Raw genomic sequence first — 25,834 nt, forward strand, 5'->3', positions numbered from 1 at the left:
TCTATTCTTGGAAGCTCAGCAGGGTCAGCCCTGGTTAGGACTTAGATGGTGGACCCCTAAGGAATACCAGGTGCTGTAGGTTCTATTTCAGAGGAAGGAACTAACAAAACCACCTCTGAGGATTCCATACCCAAGAAAACGCTATGGAATTCATAGGGACATCATGGATTGACAGGCAAAGGCACATACGCACACAGTGTGTTCTTAAATGATTTTAATTCTACAGATTGTTTAGATGCATTTTAAAATATCCTTTATATATTTTACTGATATTTTTTTCGCATGTCTTTTACTCAGTATTGATTTCCATGTTTTGTAAGCCACCTTGAGTCCTTTGTTTAGAAGAGGTCAGGATATAAAGGAATAAAATACCAACAGCTATATTTATAGTGTCCCTGAAAAGTTAAGAACATAGGCATCCCATGAGCTTTCTTTGGAGAGGGCACCAAACAAACATGGTGCTACAACAGAGAAGAAGTACTCTTTTTATAACCATCTAACTTCCTTTCTAGAAAACTGGGGCAATGAACAGAATACAGGAGTAGATATGCTCAAAGGGCCTATCTATCAGAGATCTTTTACTATTCTTATGGAGCCAGTTACTCCTATCTCATTGCATTTCTTGTTGGCTGTCTATCCATTGCCAGGCCTGATTTGTAGTGCTGGAGATAATTTTCAAAAACAGCTTTAAACTATAGATTTGTGTGGGTTTTTCGGGCTCTGTGGCTGTGTTCTAGGAGAGTTTATTCCTGACGCTTTGCCAGCATCTGTGGCTGGCTTCCTCAGTTAAGTTATTCCATGTGATTATCATTTTACTCGAGTGCTGTTTTACTCAGCTAGTTAGCCATTCAGCTCTCAAAGAGTCTTTCTTAACTGACCCTACTAGTTGGAGATTCTGGGCGGTCCAAGAGCATCTGGGGACCCATGTTTTAGAATCACCCAGAATAGGGGAAGGATTGCAGGAGTAGACACAGTCACTGTTCCTCCCTCACTGACTGAGCCATCCTTTTTCAAGACTGGTTTAACTGCAAGAGCACTACCAGGATATTTTATAGACCTGGTGCTAAAGGAGTAACAGGTTCCCAGATTCCTCCAGGAAAGCAGATTTAACTCAGGTGATTTGTCCAGAAAGCCTCTGCTCCCCCCCATCATCTATTCTTTCATCTGTACCTCCTTTGCTTTGCTATTTTTAAACCAATTTAGCCCCTCTCAAAACCTCTGCAATCCATCAATTAATACCAACCTGAAACCATAAATTAAAGGGAAGCAGGATTGGACACAATGGGATTAGGCCACTGAAACAATAAATCCAATTTCCCAGAGAAGAGAATCAGAACAGCAGGCATATTTCAAACCATGAGATGAGGCAGGCTCTCTTTTAAACAAACACACACACACACATCCTCCAGCAACAACAGCAAAAAAAAACCCAGTGAACTTTATTGCATCTCCTTACCTGGTTTGGCAAAACATGCAGAGAAAATGAGTGATAGTGGGACTGGGAGTGGGAAGACCTGGATTCAGATTCAGATACCCACTCAAACGCAACATTAAATGTTGTACTTCTCAGCTGAACCTATCTTGTAAGGTTTTATAGGAATAGACATGGTGAGTTGGCAGAGATGTCGGGTGGACAATTTGTAGAAAAACTTTCTGATGCTTTTTTGTTTGGTGGAATATTTTTTTCCACTCACCCATGTATCTCTCTCTTTCTCTTTCTCTTCCCCTTCCCTCTCTCTTTCATCTGTCTTATCTATCTATGTTTATTCATAGTTGTCTTGGCTGCAGTACTGCAGTCAGTCATGTTAGACTGCATCCACACTGCAGAAATAATCCAGTTTGACACCACTTTAACTGCCATGGCTCAGTGCTGTGGAATTTTGGGAATTGTCGAGACACTAAGCCCTCTCTGCCAGAGAGCTCTGGTGCCACAACAAAAATTCCCAAAATTTTGTAGCATTAAGCCGTGGCAGCTAAAGTGGCGTCAAACTGGATTGTTTCTACAGTACGGATGCAGCCATCGATGGCTAAATATGGATACGAAGTTCTAGTTATATTTCTAAGGAGACAAGCATTGACAAATGCCAGTGTTCAGAGAAATAGTCTGACATATGAACGCACTGCTAAGCCTGTTTCTGTTTCACAACATTTCTTGCATCTCAATCAGTGAAATGTACAAGTAGTCAAGACAAAATATGATAAGTTGCCTTGGCTCTCAGACTTGCATACATCCTTTATTAAAATAAAATGTTCATTCAAACAGTTGTGCTGAATCAGTTTTTTTCCAGTTTGAAATGGAACTGATATGTAGCGCTGAAAGGATATTACAGTTATACCTCAGCAAAAGAAACCTAAATTGTTGATACAAGATATATATTAAGTACAGCTCTCTTTGGGTATGTGAACTCAAACAAATGGGGGGGAGGGGGTGCAGGATACCAGTGTAACAAATAAAACATCCTTAATTTCTTGGGTAGGGGAAAGGAACCCATCACCCTCTGAATGTTGAACTATAGTTTCTGCTATCCTTAACAATTAGCCTGCTGCTTTGGACTGATGGAAGTTGAAGTCCAAATCTTGGATGGCCAAAATTCCTGCTTTCCTCCTTTAGGAGCATCAGACTCCTAGCAAGATTCTGGAATGTCATTCCGTGGAGGATTATTTAGTTGCAAAGTTGGACAGCCAGCTGCTTCTAGGTATGTCAAAACGTATAGGCTTTTTGAATGAGAAAAGTTGGTTAGAAAAGATGCCTCCATTTAACGGTTGCATTTCCATGACCTGAATAGCCTTTTAGGGGAAGACGGGTTGCTTCTACACTAACCCCCCACTCCCCAGCATTACTTTTCTGCAAGTAATGGCAGTAGAATCAAAACAGAGGTCCCACACAATATTTAACTGTAGCACTATATTTTCCAGCAGAGCCCTCGTGGCCAACCTCTTCTTATCTTTATGGACAAGTAAATCATTTTGAGTAAATGTTTTTGGCAACTTCAGATTTTAAAAAAGCTTGTTTCTTTACAGCCCACGGTGCCTTGTTGTGGTTCCAAGTTGGCAGGTAGCCTGTGTGAATTGACCCTTGAATAGTTTCTCTGGAATGCTCCTGTGGTCATTTCTGTTCCAGTAGGACATGAGACATTTTAATTAGAGATTTCTTCTCTCTGTGTCTGAATTGCACAGAATGTCAGGCCCCTGGCGTTTGAATTGATCCTGTGCCCCCCAACACTGCAGGTGTTTTATGGCTAGGTGACTGGGAGGATCCTTGGCAAACAAGTTAATGTGTCCCCTGATTATTAAAAGTTTGGAAAGCTGCTCCTGCAGTTGATAAATCAATAGGGCAAATTTAAATCAGCTACACTGAGACTGAAGGACATGCCTTTGTTTTTGTTTTTTAAAGCAACTGGGCTCTCCTACATCAGTATAAGTAATGAGAAGTATTTAAAGATGACCTTTCCTTCCATTACGAATCATGGGGATGTGTGGATTTTATATTTGGTAGGAGGGATACGGCACTGTAAGATCTGTAACTGAAAGATCCAGAGAGGGTACCTGTATTGATGTTTTGGTAATGAGTAGAATAGATGCATTTAATAGGTACCTTGATGGAATGCTGGATTTAAAAACAAGACGAGTCAATGTTTTAAAAAGTAGACAATGTGGGAAAAGTTGACAGCTGAGGAAAGGTGCATAACTTGAGGAACGCACGTTGTGCATCTTTCCTCACAGTAATGAAGTAGTAAAGTGTCAGGCATAACACGGATTCAGCCTTCTGCAATATTAGAAAGGTTAGTGAGCATAGTTTCTTTGGAATACAATCACAACTGAGGGGCAAAACAGACCACCCCAAAGGTGCAGCTTCTGGCTGCCCCTTTGCTCGCCAGATTGGGGCCGCGACAACCATACATCACGCCCCCAACTCGGCCTTTTTCCAGCGCAAAAGGATACCTTGCCGCCACCATAACATTTCTTTAGTATTTCTTCAATACAGTGTGTGTAAACGACGCGCTGCTGAAACGCCATGGATCTGCCGCACATGTGGTTGGCCGTGTGGCTTCCCGGCAGACTGGGAGCATGGTGCTGTTTGAAAGCCACATGCCCCAGTCTGCCAGGAAGCTGGCTCTTTTTGACTGTCTCTTCCTAAGTCTGAGTTACTTGCTGCAATAAGAAAGCTAGAGGCTAATGGAAGCTAATGGACAGGCTAATAACAATGGAGTTTTAAAAGAAGGAAAATGTTAGCCATTGTCCAGAACTCGAGACATTTGTTATTAGTTTGCTGGAGGTGACAAGAAAGAATTTGCTGAAGCATGATCACAATTATTAAAGGCTTGGGAAAAGATGCTTTATAAAGAGACTTGAATAGACTGAGCTTTGTTTGTTTGCATGTTTGCAGCTTCTGAAAGGGGCAAGTACAACGATAAGACTTATAGAAAACAAAGAAGGATACAGAAGCAACGGATGGACCTGCATTCACAGTAGGGACATGAGAATTTTCATAAGAACTGAAAAATGGTGAGTAGAAAGAAAAGGCAATGATGGAGAGAAGTCATCCATATAAATTATGCCAGGGGAATTAATTTTGTATGTGTATGTGTACACATTGCACATCTGCTGACACTTTAAAGGGAATGTGGCCACTCCTTGTCAAAGCTCAAGAATCAGATAAATATCCACTGACATTTTACAGACAAAAATTGGAACACTCTGTGCTTGGAATACCCCAATTCCCATGCCCAGGATCACTGGCTCCTCTTCTCCAGATTAGGAGAGAAGAAGTTGGTGGTTATGAATGACATCCCCACCTTCTAACTCCCTCCCATAACAGATGCTAACGGAGAAATCACAAAGATTAAAAGAGCCAGGTCCCCTTCTTTTCCTCTCTTGGTAATGTAAGCACTGTACTACACATAGTCGCATGCTGGCATTGCTCAAGGCTCTGCTTGAGGTTAAACTAGATGATTTCCATATCCTATCGAATCCTGTAATTTTGTATTTCATTTCATGTATTTGTGCCGCCATTTCTAGCAGTGTTCTAAAAAGCCGAGGCAGTGTTTGTTCTCTTGGTTCAAGATGGAAAACATAACAATAGATTATTTATGCTTCCAAAGATACCAGCTCTTGGAGGGTTTGACTCGGGAGGCTGTGTGCTGTCTTGTATCCTGTTATATATGTCTTGACATGGATGTACACTGGGGAGAAGAACCATCCATTCACTCTGAGATCTTCTATAGAGACCTCGAGCAGGAAACTGAACCCTGGAGAATGACAGCTCTAGATGTATACTGGCAAAATGTTAACAAGGTGTTCTTAGTGGCACTTCCAGGATTGAGTGGTTCCTGAACAAGATGTCCTGTGGGCTCCTATCTACATTGTCCTGGCTGTTCCACCTTCCCATCTTCTCTTTTCTCTTAAAATGTTCTGTGTGACAAAGAAATGCATGACAGTTTTCACCCTTGGAAAACTATGTTTAGGTATGGTCAGCTATATCAACAACAGCTCCAGTTTAGGGGATGGGGCTCACGCTGTTGGGAAAAATGCCATCACAAAAGCCCTCTCAGGCTCAGAGAATGTGACTGGCCCAAGGCCCTTCAGGGAGTTCTATCACTCCCTGGAAACTAGGCCCTGTAAGTCCTAGTCCATCACTCTAACCACTACACCACACACACTTACAGACCACACATTTCCCCTCGTCCCTCGTTGCCTATAACCTTATACAACCTCTGCTCTTGAGGATTCTGTATTTTTGTCTCTCGAGCCTGGTGTACCAAAAGCTGGGGGGGGGGGGGGGGGGGGGAGAGACAACTGCACTGAAATCATAAAATTCAGGCGCTGACTTAATAGCGTTAGGAGGTTGGTGATTATTGCAGAACTTCCAGTGGGACCCAGCAAATGGACCATAATTCTGTAATATAATTTCCCTTTCCCGGCCAGACTAAATGTTCTTGGCCACTGGGAATATATAGAGAAAAGAAAGCTGTCTCTGAAGAGCTGTCAATCTCGATTGCATCAGAGATCAAAGGAGCTTCTGCATGGCTCAGGCTGCTGTGGCTAGCTGAGTACAGAAGCTGGCATGAGCGCACAAGCACTTTCTGTGGTGACCCATCATCCATCTTGAACCTGCTAGTCCTGGAGTGACTGTGTAACATGCATATGTGTAGTCAGGTTGAAAGTGAAGAATTCCTAACAGAAGCCTCTGCTGAGCTACCAAAGCACAGGCCTCTGTAATGCAGAAACAGCTGACCCATTACAGGATAACCTGTCTGTCCAGCTAAGGGTGCATCTACGCTATAGAAATCATGCAGCTTGACACCACTTTGCCCTCCTATGGAATATTGGAATTTGCAGTTTTACAAGGCCTCTGCCAAAGAGTGCTGGTCCCTCACGAAACTCCAAATCCCAGGACTCTGTAAGATGGAGCCATTGCAGTTAAAGTAGTGTCAAGGTGCATGATTTCTACAGTGTAGCCGCACCCCTACTCAGGCTGGCAAAGTTACTAATTATTTCCATCCATCCATATAAATGCTCAGACTTTCATTGCTGTGAAAGATGTGCTTGGAAACAGAACTTCCAATGTTACTTTAAAAATAGTTAGTTGGAGTTGTTGTCACAGTTGTAGCCCCAAAGTACTTACCATTATAGTTACATTTTTTTCAAAGGACAACTCTTTCTTGTTATTCAAGAGTAACTACATTGGATGCCTGTTTTAACAAAAACATCCACATCCTCGTGAGCCTACAGACTCCTGCAGCTATAAAAATAACTAAAAAATAGTGACATTGGAAAAGGAATGAAGTTATCTTGGGCATTTAGTTGTGACCTAGTCATTGCAAAAAAATGTCAAATACAAGTAACACTATGTAATTTTTCACCGAGAAGCACAAACACATAAGCTCTTCCAGTACCTCACAACTTCCAGGATAAAAATGTGACTTAGCTAAAGCCATGTGCACTAATGAGGTTGCAATCCTGGGCTTAGTTTTTAGTGATGTGCTACAAAATTAAAGGACAATAAAATAAAAACTGTTCCTGGGCTGTGTTGCACCAGATTTTGATGGGGTGAAAAGGAGGTAAATGACTGAATACGTGACGCTATAAAAATAAATCAATCCTCGTAGATAGAAAATGAGCATCAAGGTAAGAAAGGTAGACTATAACTCCTCTTCCTCACATGTTAGGTGTCTGTGTGCAAGGAAAACAACCTGTACTCTGAAGTGCAATATTACCAGTTTGACACCTGGCTCAAGATGTATTGCTGCCTGAAGCAAAGGAGCAACCCATTGCCCAAGTCAAGGTGAACAGCATCCAAAGTCAATGCAGTTATTTTGGTGCCTGAGGCAGAAAATCTCATATGCCACCCCCCCTCCCCAGCAGTAGAAAATATATCAACAATAAATTAATAACTAACAATTCCTGCCAGAGGTAGCTGCTTCACTCTGCTTAATCGTGCAGTGAGAACTAGGCCCCACGCTTTCAGAGTATGTGCATTTAAGCACTCTTTTATTTGCCATATTCTTGCTTCTCAAGTAGTAGTGAAATGCATATGGTCACTGCTTATTGGTTGACAAATGCAGAATCAGTATCGTCTTAGTAAGGCCCTAAGGTGTTTTAAACAGAAGGCAAATACAGTGCTGGGCATTTTGCAGATTAGCAACAAAAGCATAGCCAAGGGCCAGCAAAAACCAAATGTTTCACCAAAATGAGGACAAAGGATGACATAGATTTGCTTACACTATAATTTATAGTTATAGATACACATTTTAAAAATAAATTAGAGTAATTTAAATAGGAATATGCATTGAGCCCTTCCCATACGTGGGGGATCCGTTCCGGACCCCCTCTGCGTATGGGGAAAAACACGTATTCTCAAACCCCATTTGTTTTAATGGGGGAACATTCCCACGTTTGACATGGGATGTGCGCCACGGGCGTGAGCGCCATTTTATTTCTGGTGGCTGAACCTTCTGCGTAAGGATAAAGCCATGTATAGCACACCTGCATATAGCGCAGGCACGCTGTACTACATTTCTCCAGGTTTTGCATATAGGCAATTTCAAAGCTGTTGTTGTCCCTTCTTGGGGTTCTTTGGCTGCTGTTTCCCATTGTTGGGGAATAGGCAGGCTATAAATGCATAATAATAATAATAATAATAATAATAATAATAATAATAATAAATAGTAATAGTTGTTGCCACCATTAAATCAATCTTGGACTGAATAGCCCTTGAAACACAAGAATTTCCTTCAATAGTTTTTTTAAAGGACCATTCTGTGTAAAGTAGAACACACTACCCTTGTAGAATGTAATTTATTGTCTAAATTCAGTTGTTAGCCTTAATTGGAGTAGATCCATTTAATTAGTGGGAACGTAGTAAATCAAGATTAATCAAAGTACCATTGATTCAGTGGGTCTACTATAGTTGGCATGAGAAATTTGGAATTCAAGAGTCTAGCATTCATGACTATGAAAATGTGGTTGGAACATAGGAAGCTGCTTTTGGTCAGGTCAAACTAACTGATTTTCTAGCTCAGATTTCAGATCACCTCTGTAAGCAGAGGTCTAGCATTTTTATTGGGTGTAATAGACCGAGGGGCTCTTTCTATTCTCTCTCTCTCTCTCTTTCACTAAGACAATCTGTGGATAAGAAGGACCGACTGTACATCGTAATGGTAGGAGTTCTTCAACAGTGATAACAGATTGTCTCGGGAAGTGATGGGCTCTCCTTTGCCAGACATATTTAAGATGGTTATTGGCCAGCTGTCAGAGATGCAGTAGCTAGAGACTTTCCCATTGAGCAAAAGGTTGAACTAGATGACCTGAAGATAACAATCCAGTTCTAAAAGTGTATGATTCTAAGCGGCAGATAATCTACTCCCCCAAAGACTGAAAACTGCCTCATTAAAGCCTACAGATGACTAAACACGCACATCTGGGGACAGGAGACATTTCTGTCATAAAGGATCTTGCTACCAGCTCTTGATGTAATGGCTTTCTGCAGATCCATTCTAGTGTGTCCTTCCTTCGGAAATGGTACATTTCTGCTGGTATTCAGAATGACAGAGAAAACATCCAGCTCAAATTTCTCCTCATTCTCCCGCATCCTCCCCCACATCTGCATGCCTCTTGAATGTCAGGTCCAGAGGGTCTGTCCTATTGCATTTTCTTCCTCCTTGGCTTGTGTTGTTCAGTACTAAACTTGGCATGAGGAGCAGAAAAGGAGATACAGGAATACATCAGAGTTCAGGAAGACCTTGCTTTAATTATGCTTAATTGGACCTGGACATCCCTTTTTTTAGTCCTTTTCCACAAGGATCCAACCAGATGGGCTCAGTGGTAGAACCGCCTCTGCTTTGTATGCCAGCATTCCCTGGTTCAATCCCCAGAGTCTCCAGGGAAGGCTGGGAAAGATCTCTGTCTGAACACCCTGGAGAGTAGAATCAGTGCAGACCAGATGAGGAAAGTACATCCCCCTTCTTGCAGTCTCTAGAACATCCCTAAAAATCTCAGGCCTTACAAAAAAGTTTTGAAAAACAGAGTGATTTTTTACATAACCCATCAAAACTTCCAGCCATCCAAAGGACTCAACCACAGCTTTGGCACAGCTTCCGGCCTCTTAGGACGCATGCATCATTTAAACAGCATACCTCCAAAGTGACCCAAAGCAGCTTTATTTTGGCCTGTCTGTAAGGGCCCTAAGACACCTTTCTATGGCTACGTCCACACTGCAAAAACAATCCAGGTTGACCACACTTTAACTGCCATGGTGTCATGCTGTGGAATTTTGGGAATGGATGTTGTGGCTCCAACAGCTCTGGTGCCGCAACAAAAAGAAGCATTTGCAAGATTGGGACCCAGTTGTCAGTCCTTAAATACTATTAAAGAAGTGTGGCCCTCTCTCTTCTGATCCTCATGCGGTGAAATTGGTGGGTTTATGTCTGTGTTCCTAGCTGAACAAGAGCAGAATTTAATTTTATTTTTCATCCAAAACAATGGCAAGGTCTCTCTGGAAGGAGTGGTTTGGTGACAGGCAAATTAATGAACATCTAATAAACCTTAAATTAAATTTAACAATCTGGCTTGCATGCCCAAAGAGAGTGATTCCATCTCCTCTCCCGGAAGTGCTGTTATTACGATGCTTTATGTTACAAGCACTTGTTCAATATCCCATTAAAATCATTTCAGTAATAAATCTACCAGCTGACAGTCTTTTAGTGAATGGAGCCATTTGTCTACAGAATTAGGGTTAAGTGGGAAACTCCTTTTAGGATTATTGTTTTCTCTTAGAGGTTAATATGGAGGGGGTGGGCACATTAGCAGTTTGTTGCTTGTGGGTAAGTTAGAGAGGAGAGTGCAAACAGACTGCCCCATGCATTCCCATAACATCAATAGAAAAAGTTTTCAGCCTGCTTTCTTGGTAATAACTTCTCAATTTATTTTAGTTCTGTGAAGGGTGTGGAAAATCTTATTGGGTCATTAACCTGCTAACCGTAGTGAATAATTAACCTTCCTTGACGTTGTTTTCAGAAAAAGTATGAATAAGGATGATAGTTGGGGGGCACTTTTTGAAAGGAATTCCCTCTCCATTCTTCTGCTTCCTTTTACTCATTTCTCTTCCAATAGGTAATGCCAGCTTTTGGTTCACTCTTTTAGGATACTTGCTGTGACCATACAGAGAGAAAACAGAGAATAAAATGAAAGTATATGGGGAATGTGTTATTTTGCAGAGGAATTACTTTAGTCCAAATATTTGCAGAATGCAGTTATGGAAGCTAAGTAGCCTGGAGCCCTGTGGCTCGCTGGCTAAGAAAGAGGGCAGAAAGAGTCTGGAAAAGCAAGCGTCTGAAGGGGAACGGAAGAGAAAGGCAACAAAAACAGAGGCAAAAAGAATTGAATGACCGGCAACAAATAATTTCCTTCTAGTCCAGAATTCCAGCTCACTGCTGAGTCCATTTTAAGGTGCTTACCTTTATCTTTAAAGCCCCAAGTGGTTTGGATGTATGGTATTTAAATGCCTACACCTAGCCATTACCTTAATAGCATTATTTTGCCTGTCATTTCTAACCTGCATGTTCAGATGAAGATGCAGAAGTGAGCTCTGCTGTGTGGGTGCCAAACCTGGCCCCTACCCAACGTGTGGTTGCCCACTCGTGGTCGGCACTAATGGTCAGTGGGCTTACAGAGTTTCCGGCAGGTTTCCTTCCCCCTATTCTTTCTTGTAAATACTGAGGATTGAAACTGGAATGTTTTGCATGCAAAACAGGGGCATCGACACAGAGCTACAGCCCTCTTCCTAAATGGAGAAGCACTGGAAGCTGTCTTACACTGAGACGTACCCTTGGTCAGGCTTGCTCAGTAGCATTCCTGTAACTGGCAGCAGCATTACAGAGGTTTGGTTTGGCTTTGTTTTTCTCCAAGTCTACCTGGAGATGCCAAGGATTATGAATCTGCGATTATGCCACCGTGGTACTATCTTTCCTATAGATGGAGAACAAGTGACAAGGAAGGGCATAGCTGTGGGAGGGGATGCAAGAAGGGTCAAAATTCCCCTTCCAGGTTTGCAATGTGTTGTGGAGTTGTACCCCCGCCCCATACACACACTCCCCCGACACAATAAAAATCTGGATTCTGAAAGCTGGGTCTGCTTGCAAATGTCAAGTCCAGACTAAAAGCAGGAACAAATTTGTTGTTGTTGTGTGCGTTCAGGTTGTTTCCGACTTACAGCAACCTAACACAATCCTATTGTTGGGTTTTACTGACTGTTGTTGATAGGAGGGTTGCCTTTGTCTTCATTTGAGGCTGAGAGCATATGACTTGCCCAAGGCCACCCAGTGGGTTTCCATGGTTGAATGGGGATTTGAACCCTGTTCTCCAGAGTCGTAGTCCAAGGATGTTTGAGACAGGATCTCTGAAGGATGAGGGTGAGGAGTGAAGGGAACCACATTAGTGTCTCTATCCCCTTCCAGAGACAGAAGTTTGGGTTTAGGAGAGATGGAAGGTGATCTGTTTCTGCTGGGCATAGGTGCATACTTTTTGCATGTTTACCAGAGCCGCTTGACTCTGTGCTCTTAAAGGGAAGCTTCGTCTGCTAACTGGGTATGGGTGCAACATGAAGGATCACTGCCATCTCTAGGCAAGGCTTTGAATAGACACAACACTGCTTCCTAAATTGGAGCAGAGCAAGAAAGAACCCTGGCATCAGTCCCAATTCAGATCCATCTCTGTGCCAGGCCACCTACTCTCGTCTGGAGCATGTGTGCATACGGTTTACATGGGCTCGGGAGCATTTAGTATAAATATGTTGAGCTTTTTTCTTTATCTCCCTCCTCACCCCCTCCTCTGTGTTGTAATCCCTCAAAGATGCTTCGAGTAATATGCAAGCAGCTAAGTATCTCCAAAGCCACTGCTGCCTGCCGCCCTGGGAGCCACTGCTGTAGGCTTGACTTGATCCTGGCCAGAGCAGAAGGCTTCCGGAGGATATTGAAGCTTTGGAAAAGCCCAGGAGAGGCCATGGAAATCCTCTGTGCTCAGGGCAGAGTCTTAACATGCTAACCCAGGGTTGTGAGCTCACAAACAGAACCTCCCCCTTGCCCAGTTCTCCTTCCCTCTGCGCCATCTCTTACACCTCTTGTTCCAATGAAAAGAATTATCTGTTTTTTCCCCCTGGAAGATGGCATGTGTCACAGGGAGAAAACTGGGTTTTCCCTGCGTGCAACAAAGTCTATGTTATGCTATATAGAAAATTTAAATGGTAGCCATCATCTTCAGTAGAGATCCTGCAGAAGAAAGCCCCCAGGAATCACTTTAGGGTCAAATAATCAGAGCTTGAAAATGTTACTTTGTGGACATGGTGACTGGGGAATTCCAGCAGTCGTTTTCTAACAGGGTAACTTTTCCATGCTCTGCGCACTTACAAACTGCAAACTGTCAGGCAGAACTGGACAACTTGTATCCCTCCAAATTTGTTGGACTGCACCATATAACATCCATCCTTGGCTCTGCTGACCTGGGCATAGAGGAGTTAGAGTCCAGCAACAGCTGGACAGAGGTTTTCTACCTCTGGTCTAGGGAGTAGTGAGCCCTAACCAAAGCAGACATCCTCTCTCCTGCTCAGATTGATGTCGGATCCCATTGGGCTGGTTTATCCCAGGCTTCTTCTGATATTATTCTGCAGACGACACTAAGCTTTCAATAGATATGTGCAGTTTTGTTTTTGATTTTTTTTAAGGACTAATGTTGCCAGAGAGACACGATAGAAAGAGAGAGAGAGAGATGCCTGCTGGGTTCACGTAGAAAAAGTGTGGACATGGCAACTGTTCAGCAAGAGTTTTGGCTTACGCAAACAGTATCCCTTATTTAATACACACATTCTTGTAGAGGGCAGGTAGACAGCCATCATTATTTTATACCCATCAGGGTCTGTCTGAAAGATTATAGTTTCCAAGAAGAAGCAGTCAAACGGCATTCTGTTCGGTTTACTGTTTGTATGACATAACCCAGTATTGACTCTCTCTTTATATGTGTGTGTGCATGCATGTACATGTGTGCCACACACACATACAGATTGTGTTTGTGTGTGAGAGAGAGACAGCAGTTTCAGATGAGGTTTTCAATCACTGTCACCTTGCCACATGAACTGAATTTTGCTAAGGCTTCAGATGGTGTTGTGCCCCCCCAGCTCCCCCCACACTTCTTCCATAGTTTTTTTCTTATTGCAGAAAATCTGTTAAGAAAGCAGAATGGCTATGTAATGCATGCTGTTTACTAGTCTGAGGAGCCCTCTGTTTGGACATGCTCAAAGAGAGGGACACTGATTCAGAAGTGTCCTGCCTTATATATATCTGTAGTCTGAGTGTAGGGAGAAAGAGGGGTATATGTTACATTATGAAAATAAAAATGAATCCCTTCTTCATTGTAACTTACATCAAGTATATCAAGTTCTCTTGAACAGACTCCATTGAACTGGATGACAGCTTTGCGAGACGACTCAGCTACCTCACAGGACTGTTGTGACGTTAGAATGAGGACAGAATCACATGTGAGAATGACATAGGAATAGAGTCACTTACTCGGAGTTCTTCGGAAGTTGAGTGGGGTGAAAATATAAACAATGATAACAATAAGCATTTACTTTAAAACCTACAGAATAGCTGCAGATTTGGATTATAATGAAAAAACAGTGAAGTCAGACTCTTATGCCATGCTCCTTTATAATCAATAATGTAAGAGGAAATTTGATTTTTCACTGTGGATGGTGAAAAATACAGTGCCATACTGAATACATGTTTCAGTTTCTGTTACATGTTTCAGTTTCTCTGCATTATTTCAACCCCGAGGAGAATCATTCTTTTCTTTCCTAGAGAGGGCATCTTATTTTCCATTTCCCAGCATGGTGGCCACAGTAATCTGTTGTAGCAAACAGAACACAAAGTGTTGTGTCTTAAAATGCTGATGATGGCAAAAGCTTTTTGTGGAAGAGAGTCCTCTTCAGCAAATGCATGAAATGTCATCCCAGATTGTGAAGTCGAAGGCTTTCATCCCAGATTGTTGGGGTGCAGGAGGGGAGGAAAATTGTGTGACAGTGATGCTAAAGAGAAAGAAACACAGACTATAAACATTCCTTCAGTTACAGGGTCTTCTAGAACAGAGATAGAGAACCTCAGGCCCTTGGGTCAAGTGTGACACTCCTGGGAGTCCCAGTTCAGCCCTTTGGGCTTCATCAGATGCTCTCACCCCTTTCCCCAATACCATACCACTCCTAAGGCTTAGTTTAAGGGTGGGCAAAGTGCAGTCCATGGGCTGCATGTGTCCCCCCCAGGCATCACAGAGGTCCTGGACCCCCACATCCCCTAGAGTGTTTGGGGGGGATTTGAAGGCAAAATCCCCCCCCAACAGAGCAATAGAGACCTCCAAGGTTTCTAAAGTGACCCCCTGGAATCCCATAGCTGCCTGTCCTGGCTTTGTGATAGTAAGAGCTTTACACTCAAATGTATGAATAAGTCAGAAACTTGAAGGCACACTGCAACAAGATATGCATAGGACCATAACTTTGAGTCCCTTTGATTTCAGTGGAAACAGTATGCAGTTGCTTAAAGCTCTCCCACTGAAGCAGGTGGATGAGTGGTCAACTTTGGCTAAACTGTGTCCAGTTTGTATTGAAATGGCAGTTTGCTATTAGAGAGCATTTACATCGATAGCTCTGATGTATTGGAATAATCTCCCTGAAGAGATCCAATTAAGTCCTACCTTGACCGTCTTTAAAAAGGCACTGAAAACTCATCTCTTCCGGCTAGCATACCCTACTGACTCATTATAGAGAAAGATATTCCCTAACATAAGCTTACTTCAAGACGTTTAACCTGCGATTGAGATATTTTAAGATTGTTTTTATACGTTGTTTCTATAGGTTTTATTTTTATTGGAGTGTATCTGAGATTGTAATTGATGTTATATGTGTATATCGACTGATTCTGTACACTGCTTTGATCTGCTGGAAAAGCGGTATATGAATAAAGTTTTTATTATTATTATTTTTATTATTATTAACTAAGGATATTTTCAGTGGTGAGGGAGACTGCCATCAGTTTATCATAAGAGGAGAGCTTCATTTACATTCCTGTTCAGCTAGAAAGCTTAATGGTTGACTGAGAGTCACTGTCTCTCAGCCTAGCAGAGTCTAACTTATTCCATAAAGTGATTGTAAGCATAAAAGAAGAGAGGAAACATACACTCCATCCTGTGTTTCTTGGAAGAAGGATGCGAGAACGTCTAGAGGCACAGAATTTGGTAAAGCTGACCAAGTACTCTAAGCCTGAACCTCTCAAGGGTATATTTGCTCAAAGGAAACAGCGTCTGTCCCTAGTACGAGAGTGGGCCATTGTGCAAAACCAGAATCCCAGGACAAACCTTATAACCCCCTTGTAGTAATGTTTCTTTCATACAGAGAGCAAAATGCCGTGTATAAGTAAGCTGTTCCAATTTTCTGCTTCTCAGTGTTCCACTGTATGGCTCCTGGGGCTCTTTTGATTAACTGTTTCAGTAATTAGCTACTTTAAAAGCATCTTTATAAGTCTTTCCTGGGAGAGAAGGGGAAATGAATCTGCTGCTGTGGGGAGGAGAAGCTATGAAAAATACGTATTACCATACACTGATTTCAATTTGAGATTGCATTGGACTTGAAAGAGACTCCTTTTTTTGTTTGTTTCTGATTTCATGAATATTATATTACATCTTCTTTTTGTTAACATTACAACACAGTTAAAATACATTATCCTATAGCGTCTCAGATCCTGCATCAGGTTTAGATAGTTAAAATTGCATCAGGCTTAGATAGTTGATCAATTATAATTTTCAAAGCTGTCTCTTAATGCTTGCCTCTAGACAGTGGTCAGTAATCATAAGTTTGGAGCTCATATCAGATGTTTCTGTTACTGGCGCAAAGGGGAGCTCACTTGTATGTATCTGGTAAAAGGGTGGGATGGCTAAGTTTCTGGTCCAGTTTGTTTGATAATTAGAAAGAGATTCATCTCCAATCCAGAATATTGGTCAAGGACCCAAAGGAACTTTTCTGCTTGTTTGATTGATATTGATTGATTGATTCCTATCCTCTTATCACAAGATTGCAGGGTGACATGCAAATAATTTACAATTTGAAACAGTAAGGAAAAAATGTCAAATGTCTTAATCAAATTAAATAATTTCAGACATTTAAAACAGATTTTAAATTGTATAGATTTGAGCAAAATTATTACCCCAAAGGCTCTGATTAAAAAAAAAAGATTTTACTAGAAATTGTAATGAAACCAGTCAGTATCTCTAAGAGGAGAGCATTCCATAGTAAAATGGGAGCCTCTCCCACATACTCACACAATGTATTGTTCCCACTGGTGGAACACAGAGAAGGACGTCTGCAGGAAGACTAAATTTTCAGACATAAATAAGTAGAGAGAGGTGCTACTCCACGTACGAGGTCCCAAACCATTTGAGACTTTAACTGTAGTCACCAGCACATTACAACTCAAACCAGAAGAGAATTAACAGCCAGTGCAGTTCCTTTAAAACTATTATCACATGATTTCTAGGTGTTCCTGTCTTCAGTCTAACTGCTGTGTATCATACCACTGGCTACAGAGTTCCAAGTCATTTTCAAGAGCAGTCCCCCATAGAATGCACTGCATTTATCTAACTGCAAATCCAAGAGTACATTAACTACTGTACATAGTTATCCCTGTCCAGGAACGGTTACAATGGGTCGGTGGAACAAGTCAAAGCTGTTCCCAAGTACTTTGAGCCATGGAGTCCACCTGGGACTCTAGTGACAAAGATGAAGTGCTCAAATGCATCCCTTCAAGGATGAAGTGCAACCACATCCCAGGCAGGTCACTTACCCAATTCCCAGGTCCAAGAGTCAACAGTTGACAGAGGCTTCATCTTACTGAGAGATTATTGGTCTTCATACAGCCAATTACAGTGGACATGTGAACGGTCCCTCCCAGCTGGCTCCATTGACAAGGAGAAGTAGAGCTGAGCGACTTCAGTGTACAGATGATACCTAGCCCACAAAGTCCTAATGAACTCACCCAGTGATTTCATACTGAAGAGCATGGATAGAATCCTGTGGCGCTTCACAGGAAAAGCCCCCAAGATCACTCTTCGAAAGCAGTCTTGTTGGCAGGTGGGCAGTCTCTGTAACGCAGGGCCTGCTGTATTGCAGTCAGAACAAAGAGTCTGCACTATCTTTTATTGCACTCCCTCCATGGCCTATGCTGCCTGCACTCTAGCTATTGTCTGGATTGTTTCATTGCTCATAGATCTTCTGTAATTCATCAGGAATTATGAGCTTCACAGTACTTGACTGGGCACTTGGGAGTGATTGTGTCAGTGGTTTGTAAGATTATCACACATCAAAATGGCTCTCTTGGGTCAGACTAATGGCCTATCTAGGCCACGGGATGGAAGTGTTAGTTTGTATATCATGACTCCCAGAATTCCCTAGTCAGCATGGCTGTTCTCGTGGGGGGAAGGTTCTGGATGGTAGAGGTGTTTTTTTTAAGGTTCCAATTTCAGATCTAGTCCAGCATTTCTGCCTTCTCCAGTAGCCAACCAGATGCATATGGGAACCCCCTCCACCAGGATTTTGTGGCAACAGTCCACTTCTGCTTCTGTTGCCCAGCAGCTGGTATTTAGAAAAGAGATGATCATGGATTTTCCCCAGGACACATTCCAAAATGAACAGGACTGGTCATACTTTTGTTAGCATTCTGGGTCCCCTGAGCGCACACACACTGGTTGCTGAGCTGCTTGGGGTTTCTCTCTCCACTTTGGGTTTTTCATACTTTTAACCAACTCTGTAAACTTTTAGGTTCTCCCAAGTGTGTTGATTACCTTTTCTGGCTACATAATGATGTGCGCTCAGGAAATCAGTTCTCTCTTGCTGTCTCTCTTTCTTACTCTCTCTGTGTATAAAGAATCTGTTAGGTCCTGTAGCACTTTGGAGGGCAGTTTGTGAATTAGGGAGAATGTCTGCTGTATTTTTTTGTCTTTTTAAGATGAATGAGAATTCCATACAACATTTAGGGAGGGGTGGATTCAGGAAAAAAAACCAAACTAAATTGAGTTGATTTGGATAGATTTAGGATGAAACCCTGTGAAATTTGCCTGTTGCTTTATGGTGAACCCATGAATTGCCTCTGGAGGAAAGGCTAGTCCCTTCTCTGCTCTCCTTTCATTGGCAGGCAAAAACCTTTTGGTTTAAGCAGACCTTTGATATGTAACTGTGTCAGGCAGGCTTTTTTTATTGAGATGTGCATTGTACTTATTTATTTATTTTTACTTTTAATTTTTTAAAATAATTTTATATAGTTTTAATTGTGATTATTTTCATTGTTTTTAAAATGACATTGGTAGATTATAATTGATTTCCTTCTGTGAGCTGCCCTGAGTCTCATTCTGCGAGAACAGTGGCATATAAATAAATAAATTTGTTTAATTTTTTTTCCTTTTTTCCCAGGATGATGATGATGATGATGATTATTATTATTATTATTATTATTATATTTATTATTATTATGTTTATTTATATAGCGCCATAGGCTTTACATAGCGCCTTTCTCCACAATGGGAGTCAAAGCAGATTCATCCAGATTGAATCAACGTCTGGCAAATCATTCTGAAGTGAATCTGTCCAGCGATGCAAAGAGTGCTGCTACCACAGCCAGGAAAGCCCAGGAGTATATGTGTGTCTATGGAGGACACACTCCTGAACCCATACCCCTCTCCGTTGCTGTAGGCTAAATTTAAGAGGGAAGCAATTGTAAACCAACCATGAATACGCTTGCCTATGAAAACCCTATGAAATGTGCCTGTCAACTTATGGTGACCCTACGAATTTCATAGAATTTTCTTAGGCAAGGAGCGTTCAGATGTGGTTTGCCATTGCTTTCTTTCTGAAATTCAGCCTGGCATTCTTTGGTGGTCTCTCACCAGATAGTACTCCTTAAATTGGCAAGTGAATTTTTGCTGTTTTTAAACAAGATTTCCCTGGGTGGATATGAGGTTTGCTCTTGGAAGAGGTCACACCTATGGCTTTGGTGTGTGTGTCTGTGTGTGTTTTAAAGCATTTTCTGGTGGCCAGTGCCTTGCCAACTGGGTTGGGGGCAGGGGTTCCATCTCCCCCATTATGTTGCTAGCCTGAAAACAGTTTTGAGCTGTCTGTGTGCAGCAATGCCTCTGATCTCACAGGCATCTCTCCTGCAGGGAGGGCTTGTGTTAAAAGCAGATGCCTTTCTATTGAATTAGTTCTCTCTGCATCCAAATGGGGGGATAATTAGGTTTTCATTAGCCAGGGATGATGTATAACATCTGGATGTCCCACGTAGGCCAGGGACAGGAGCGTTGGGCCCGTTGGCATTTTTCTACTGGCTTTCCTTAATCGTTTTGTTTTAGAGGGAGCTTTGGTTTTGGGGTGGGGTTTTTTTGGGGGGGGTTCTACTTATCTCATCTTTATTGAAAGTGATATTTTGTTTATCCAGAAGCTAGAACTTAATACCACCAAAGCATGAGCCCAGGGCTGTGAAGAGACAATTTTGGGTAGCCTTCCCCTAAGCTGATGCTCAGTGGTCTTGAACTATAACTTATCGTTCCCAGAAAAATGTGATGCAGACCGGGAATGATGGGGGTTGTAGTCCAACCCATCTGGAAGGTAACAGGTTGGGAGAAGGCTGACTTAGGATCTTGAGGTGGGACAAGACCTGGATTTAAAGCCCCGCTCAGCTGTAAAGCTCACTGTCACTTTTGGAACACTTCCCTCACCCATAGTCTAGCCTACCTCACAAGGTTGTGAGGATAAAATGCAGAATGGGGGAGAAGGAGAACTAGGCTCAGGCTATACAGTGGGCTGAATTCCTCGGGGTATTTTTTTTTTAATTAAATGAATAATAAAATAGTGGAGACTAGAAGGATGAAATGCAGATATCACTTTTTTGCTGGGAAGTTTTCCATCACAAACCCTGTATGGGGGGAAAAACATGGACATGCTATGGTGGTGTTGTACAGTTTCCATTTGATCTAATGGGGTTTTCACAGGACAGTGTCCTTTTCAAATCAAGGAGAAAAGATCCTCCGGATTTTAATCTTCCTTTTACCAAATTGCCAGAACCTGCCCAAGACAGGTTGTGTTGCCTGAGAAAAAGGACAAGGTTCCCTCCCTGCTATTCCATGTACAGAAGTCATGTGAACAGTATTTGGATTTTTCTTCCCTACTTTATTGTGCCATAAAGCAGCAGGATTGTTCAGCTGGTGCAGAATAGGCCACATGAGACATACAGCTCTGTCTTCCAGTGAGGGGAATGGCCTGGAGACTCAGAAGAAACACTTGGGGTACCTTCCACCAGTGCCATCCAACATGTGCCACCTGAGGCATCTTGTGCATTGGATTGGGTAGTAACCTGCCTCTGGACCCTGAACTCCTAGATGTGTGCAGGAGTTGCCTGTCATTGCTCAAAAGTAAGGGGGAGATGCTTGGAAGCATACTGCCAAGCTGGAGTGAAATTGTTTTCCTGGGCTTATGGAATGGCCCTATTTCCAATTTGATATTTGCAAGTTTTGTCATTGACCAGTGGAGATGGAACAGCCAGGTGACCTCTTTTGCCTAACTTCCAATAAGCATGCAGTATGGCAAACCTCTGAACAAACCTTGCCAAGAAAACCCCATGATAGGGTCTCCATAAGTCAGAAATGACTTGAAAGAACACACCACACACATCTCAGCTTGTCCTCAAAGCAGTGGCTCCTTATGGCTTTGGACAAACCTTGTGGGAAGTTGATGGTATGCTGCACAGAGTCTGTGCCGGAGCCTTGAAGCAGCCAATTTGCTTTTGCAAATCACAAGAAACATCCCTCTTGGATCTGATCTCTTCCCTCTCCCTCTTCCCCCTTTTTAATCAGGTGAAAAGAGAACTCTTGATCAAGAACAGACTTTGTGTATATATATCTGTGTGTATGTGTGTGCCATGAGTTGCCATGGAAATGAAGAAAAATTAAAAGGACTCAGAGATGATGTCAAACATGAGTTTTCACTGTACTTAAGAAGGTGAGGTAGAGGAGGAGAGGGTAAAGATAAAAAATTGCAGCCCCCTGCCCTTTGGGCCATACCTTAGATTCCTATAGGAACTCCATCCCCTATGTTAAAGGAGAAACTGTTGTCTTCTTCTCATGAAACTCTTTTCTCACATGGCAAAGGCCTTTGGAGGGGATGGTGGTTAGGAACGGTCCAGTATGGTGGGATATAGTCATGCAAAGGCTGTGGTTGGTAGACTGCTTGCAGACCTAACAGCCAGGGAAGTCTTGGCTGTTTATTCTGGGCTGAGCACACTTGGTTTATTGACTCTTTATGGGACTTCTGTATGACCTTATTGTCAGACTACTGGCCTCCTTTTTGTCTGGCACTACTTACATACTTCTTTTCAAACTGCAGAAAAGCCAGTTTTTGTAGAACAAGTAGAATAATTGTGCCGTTTTCTTGTCAACCGCCGTTTTGATGTGTGCAACGCATGTCCTAGGCGAGTGAAGCCATTGCCATGCAGCCATATTTTGGCCCACTTTGGCAGTTAGGGTTTTGAGTGATGCCACTTTAGCAGTAGTACATTGAATTCTTTTGTTTTCATTGTTTTCCTCTGCCCTTAAACATTTGTAGGCATCGAAGAATTGGTACAGTCCTACATTTGTACAACCGTGGTGCAGTGTGCATTAGCACACATTTTAGTAGTGTCAAAATCCCAGTTGTGATGATCCTTTGTTAGCCAAACATGGGTTGAGGTGTACTTTGAGACTGACAATATGGTTTCCCTTGTGTTTGAAATGTGTTTTTATAAATGGTGTGCCTGATCTCTTCCCCACCCAGATTAAGAGTAAGGGCAAAGGAGAGCACCTACACTGCCTCAAACCCATTGGAGGTGTGGTGAGAGGTAAATGTAACTAATAAACAAGGTGTGAGAATACTGCCATATACTTTGGGGGGTACTTAGTTCAGTTGTCTCCTGTGTTTGGAAGAACTAGGCTGCAGTTGAAGGATATAGCTGTGCTCCAGACATACTACCCTTAGTTTGGGTGCTCAGGTGGGCCCCAGTACTTCTAGGGCTCTCATCTTTATGACTCAGGACTGACTTTGAGGAGCTCAGCAGGAAGTTTTGCATCTGAGTATCCCCATCCCCAATTCCTTGACAGTGATTCCCAAACTCTGGCCTTCCAGGTTTGGGGACTTCATCTCCCAGAATCCCAGACCAAGATGACTCAATGGTTCCCTAACTTTGCTCCTCCAGGTGTTTGGAGTTCAACTCCCAGAAGCCAGCTGGGCCAGCAGTTGGGGATTCTGGGAGCTAAGGTCCCAAGCATTTGGAGGAGCAAAGTTTGGGAACCACTACTACAGGCTTCACCTTCTATCCACTGAAAGCCTCTTTTGGGAGGTTGATTCTAACTGAAAATGCTGCTGTCTCAGCCACAGCCTTTTTGCATTTTACTCTGAAGTTAAGCCTGTTTGAGAGTCTTAGGCTGCATCCACACTAGAGAAATAACCCAGTTTGGCACCACTTTAACTCTTGTCTGGCTCAAGGCTATGGAATTAGCCTTGAGAGTTGGGAGTTGGAGTTTGGTGTGGTCCCAGAGAGAAGCAGAGCAGAGTGCCAAACTGGGTTATTTCTCCAATGTGGATGCAGCCTCAATGGTAGGTGCATTAATCCAGCCTCAGAAAGCGCCTGGGCTGCATTGCTAGTACTTTTTCTTCACAAAAGCCTGGTTTCTGTGGGAGGGAGCCCCACTGAACTCAGTGGGGTTTGCTGGCTGAGTAAACAGGCATAGGCTGCAACAGCCAGGCAGCACAGGCTCAGAGGATGACTCCAGCACTGACTCCCAAGGCCAGGGAATTCTGGTACAGGAGGTTTGGGGGGGGGGGGAATGCAGAGAGAACCCGGTTTCAGGGGGGATAAGTCAGTTTGAGCCTGCTTTAATTCCCTTGGAACAAGACTAGGGCATTCTGGGAAGCGGAGTTTGGAGGGGGGAGGTACTAAAACAAATGGCAGTGCTTGCCCATAGGGAAACCATACTTGCCCATAGAGAATCATTGGAGAATACTTGCCCATAGGGAAGCATTGGGGAAGAGTTGCCTATAGGAAATCATTGGGGAAGACTTGCCCATAGGGAATCATTGGGGAAGAGTTGCCTATAGAAATCATTGGGGAAGAGTTGCCTATAGGAAATCATTGGGGAAGACTTGCCCATGGGGAATCATTGGGGAAGACTTGCCCATAGGGAAGCATTGGGGAAGAGTTGCCCATAGGAAATCATTGGGGAAGACTTGCCCATAGGGAAACATTGGGGAAGAGTTGCCCATAGGGAAGCATTGGGGAAGACTTGCCCATAGGGAATCATTGGGGAAGACTTGCCCATAGGGAAGCATTGGGGAAGACTTGCCCATAGGGAAGCATTGGGGAAGACTTGCCCATAGGGAAGCATTGGGGAATAGTTGCTGTGGGCCAGTATTTCCCAATGATTCTCTATGGGCAAGTACGGTCCTTTTTTCCAGTACGTCCCTTTCGAGGGCGGGGGGAGATAATCCAGTTTGAACCCCGTGGGGCCCAGGGCGATTTAAGCGGGTTGAAAGCGGGCTGTGTGTGCAGTGTAGATGGCCAGGTCTTGCAGTGGCTGGCTGAATGAATGAAGCGCTCCATTGGGGGGGGGGGGGGGGGGGGGCCCCCCGAAGGCGCGGGAGTGCTGCTGCTGCTGCTGCCGCCGGGGCTCCTGTTCGCGGGGCGTGGAGCGGAGGCGCTTATATAAAAAGCCTGGCCGAGGCGGCGCCCTCTTCGCTGCCGGCGCCCCTGGGGCTGAGACTCCGGTCCGGGGCCCGAGAGCGGCAGCAGCAGCAGCAGCGTCCCTCCGATCCTTCGCTGGCGCTTCTGCAGCCTTTAGCCCAGGCAGATCCCCCGGAGCCCGAGCCAGGAGGGCAAGAGCCCGGGAAGCCAGGTGAGTCCCACTGGCAGGTGACCCTCCTCCATCCCTGGAGCTCTGGCCCCCTCGGAGCTGAAGTTGGCGGCCAGGCTGGAGACCTTGCTCGGGGTCGCTCCTGGCGCTCAGCCCAGCTTTGGGGTCTTGATCGGCGATCGGGTCTCTCCTTCGGCGGCCCTTAGCCCATGCTCAGAGGAACGCCGCTCTTCTGCTGTTGTGAGGCTGAGCCCGGCGTGGGGGGGTCTTTGGGGGTTCCTTGGCATTTGGGGGGAAGCTCCCTCCTTCTCCTTCGGCCCCACGAAATCTTCCCTCCCAATTTCAGGTTTCCTCTGAAGACACTCAGCCCATGCTCAGAGGCACTCTGTTATTCTGCTCTTGTAAGGCCTTGGGATGGTGCCTTTCGGGGGGTCGGGGGGGGGGGGGGCTTCGAAGGTCCTTGCTTGCCCTGAAGGCCGCTGAAATCTTTCCTCCCAGCAGCTTTCTTCTGAAGGCACTCATCCCATGCTCAGAGGAACTTTTGTCTTGTCTGACCCTGTTGTAAGCGGGACGGTGCCTTTGGGGGCTTGGTTTTTTGGGGGGGTTGCTATTTTCCTTGCTTCCCCATTAAGCTCCCCGAAACCTTTCTTCCCCGCGTCAGGTTTCTTTAGGCGGCACTTAACCCATGCTCAGAGGCACTCCTGCCTGACCCTGTCGTAAGCGCGATGGTTTGGGGGTTTCTTTGGGGGAGAAGGAGTTGCTAAGATCCTTGTTTCCCTTAAGGCCCTGAAAGATTTCCTCCCAGCTTCGGGTTTCTTTAGGCGGCACTTTGTCCATGCTCAGAGGCACTCCGGTCTGTCCCCGTCGTAAGCGGGAGGTGTCGCCTTGGTCCTTGCTTGCTCCCTTCCTTCCCTTGCCTTCCGGGGCCAGGAGGCGAGGAAGCCCAAGGCGGGAGCGGCTCCGAAGGGAAATGGCCTCAAGTCCGGGCATTGTTGGCCGCAGGGAGGGATCCCTCTTCGGGACACGGCTGGCTCGGAGCAGAGGGAGGTCTGGGCTGCGTCCACACTGGAGACCTAACCCGGTTGGGCCCCGCTTTAACTCTTGTCTGGCGCAAGGCTATGGAATTCTGGGAGTTGGAGTTTGTTGTGGGCCCCTGCTCCGGGCCCCACAACATACTCCAACTCCCAGAATTCCATAGCCTTTAGCCAGAGAGCTTCTGCTCGGGATCCCACCACAAACTCCAACTCCCAGAATTCCATAGCCGTGAGTCAGATAGAACTTCTGCTCGGGATCTGACAACATATTCCAACTCCCAGAATTCCATAGCTTTGAGCCAGAGAGAGCTTCTGCTCGGGATCCCACCACAAACCCCAAC

At 44.0% G+C, this 25,834-nt stretch overlaps 1 protein-coding gene across 4 annotated transcripts in view; it reads left to right on the forward strand.

The window, feature by feature from the left end:
- Positions 1-25,834, forward strand: part of NOS1 (nitric oxide synthase 1) — a 135,568-nt gene that overhangs the window by 16,219 nt on the left and 93,515 nt on the right. For 2 of the 4 annotated variants that reach the window (XM_042441771.1, XM_042441768.1), the window contains exon 3: positions 4,388-4,506. The exons of 1 other annotated variant lie outside the window; for it this stretch is intronic. The gene's annotated coding sequence lies outside the window, so the exon portion shown is untranslated. Of the gene's footprint in view, positions 1-4,387; positions 4,507-24,315; positions 24,502-25,834 lie in introns of those variants that run through there. One more of the 4 variants, XM_042441769.1, reaches the window with a different exon arrangement.

The sequence above is a fragment of the Sceloporus undulatus genome, chromosome 10 (assembly GCF_019175285.1).
Source record: "Sceloporus undulatus isolate JIND9_A2432 ecotype Alabama chromosome 10, SceUnd_v1.1, whole genome shotgun sequence".
Lineage (NCBI taxonomy): Eukaryota > Metazoa > Chordata > Lepidosauria > Squamata > Phrynosomatidae > Sceloporus > Sceloporus undulatus.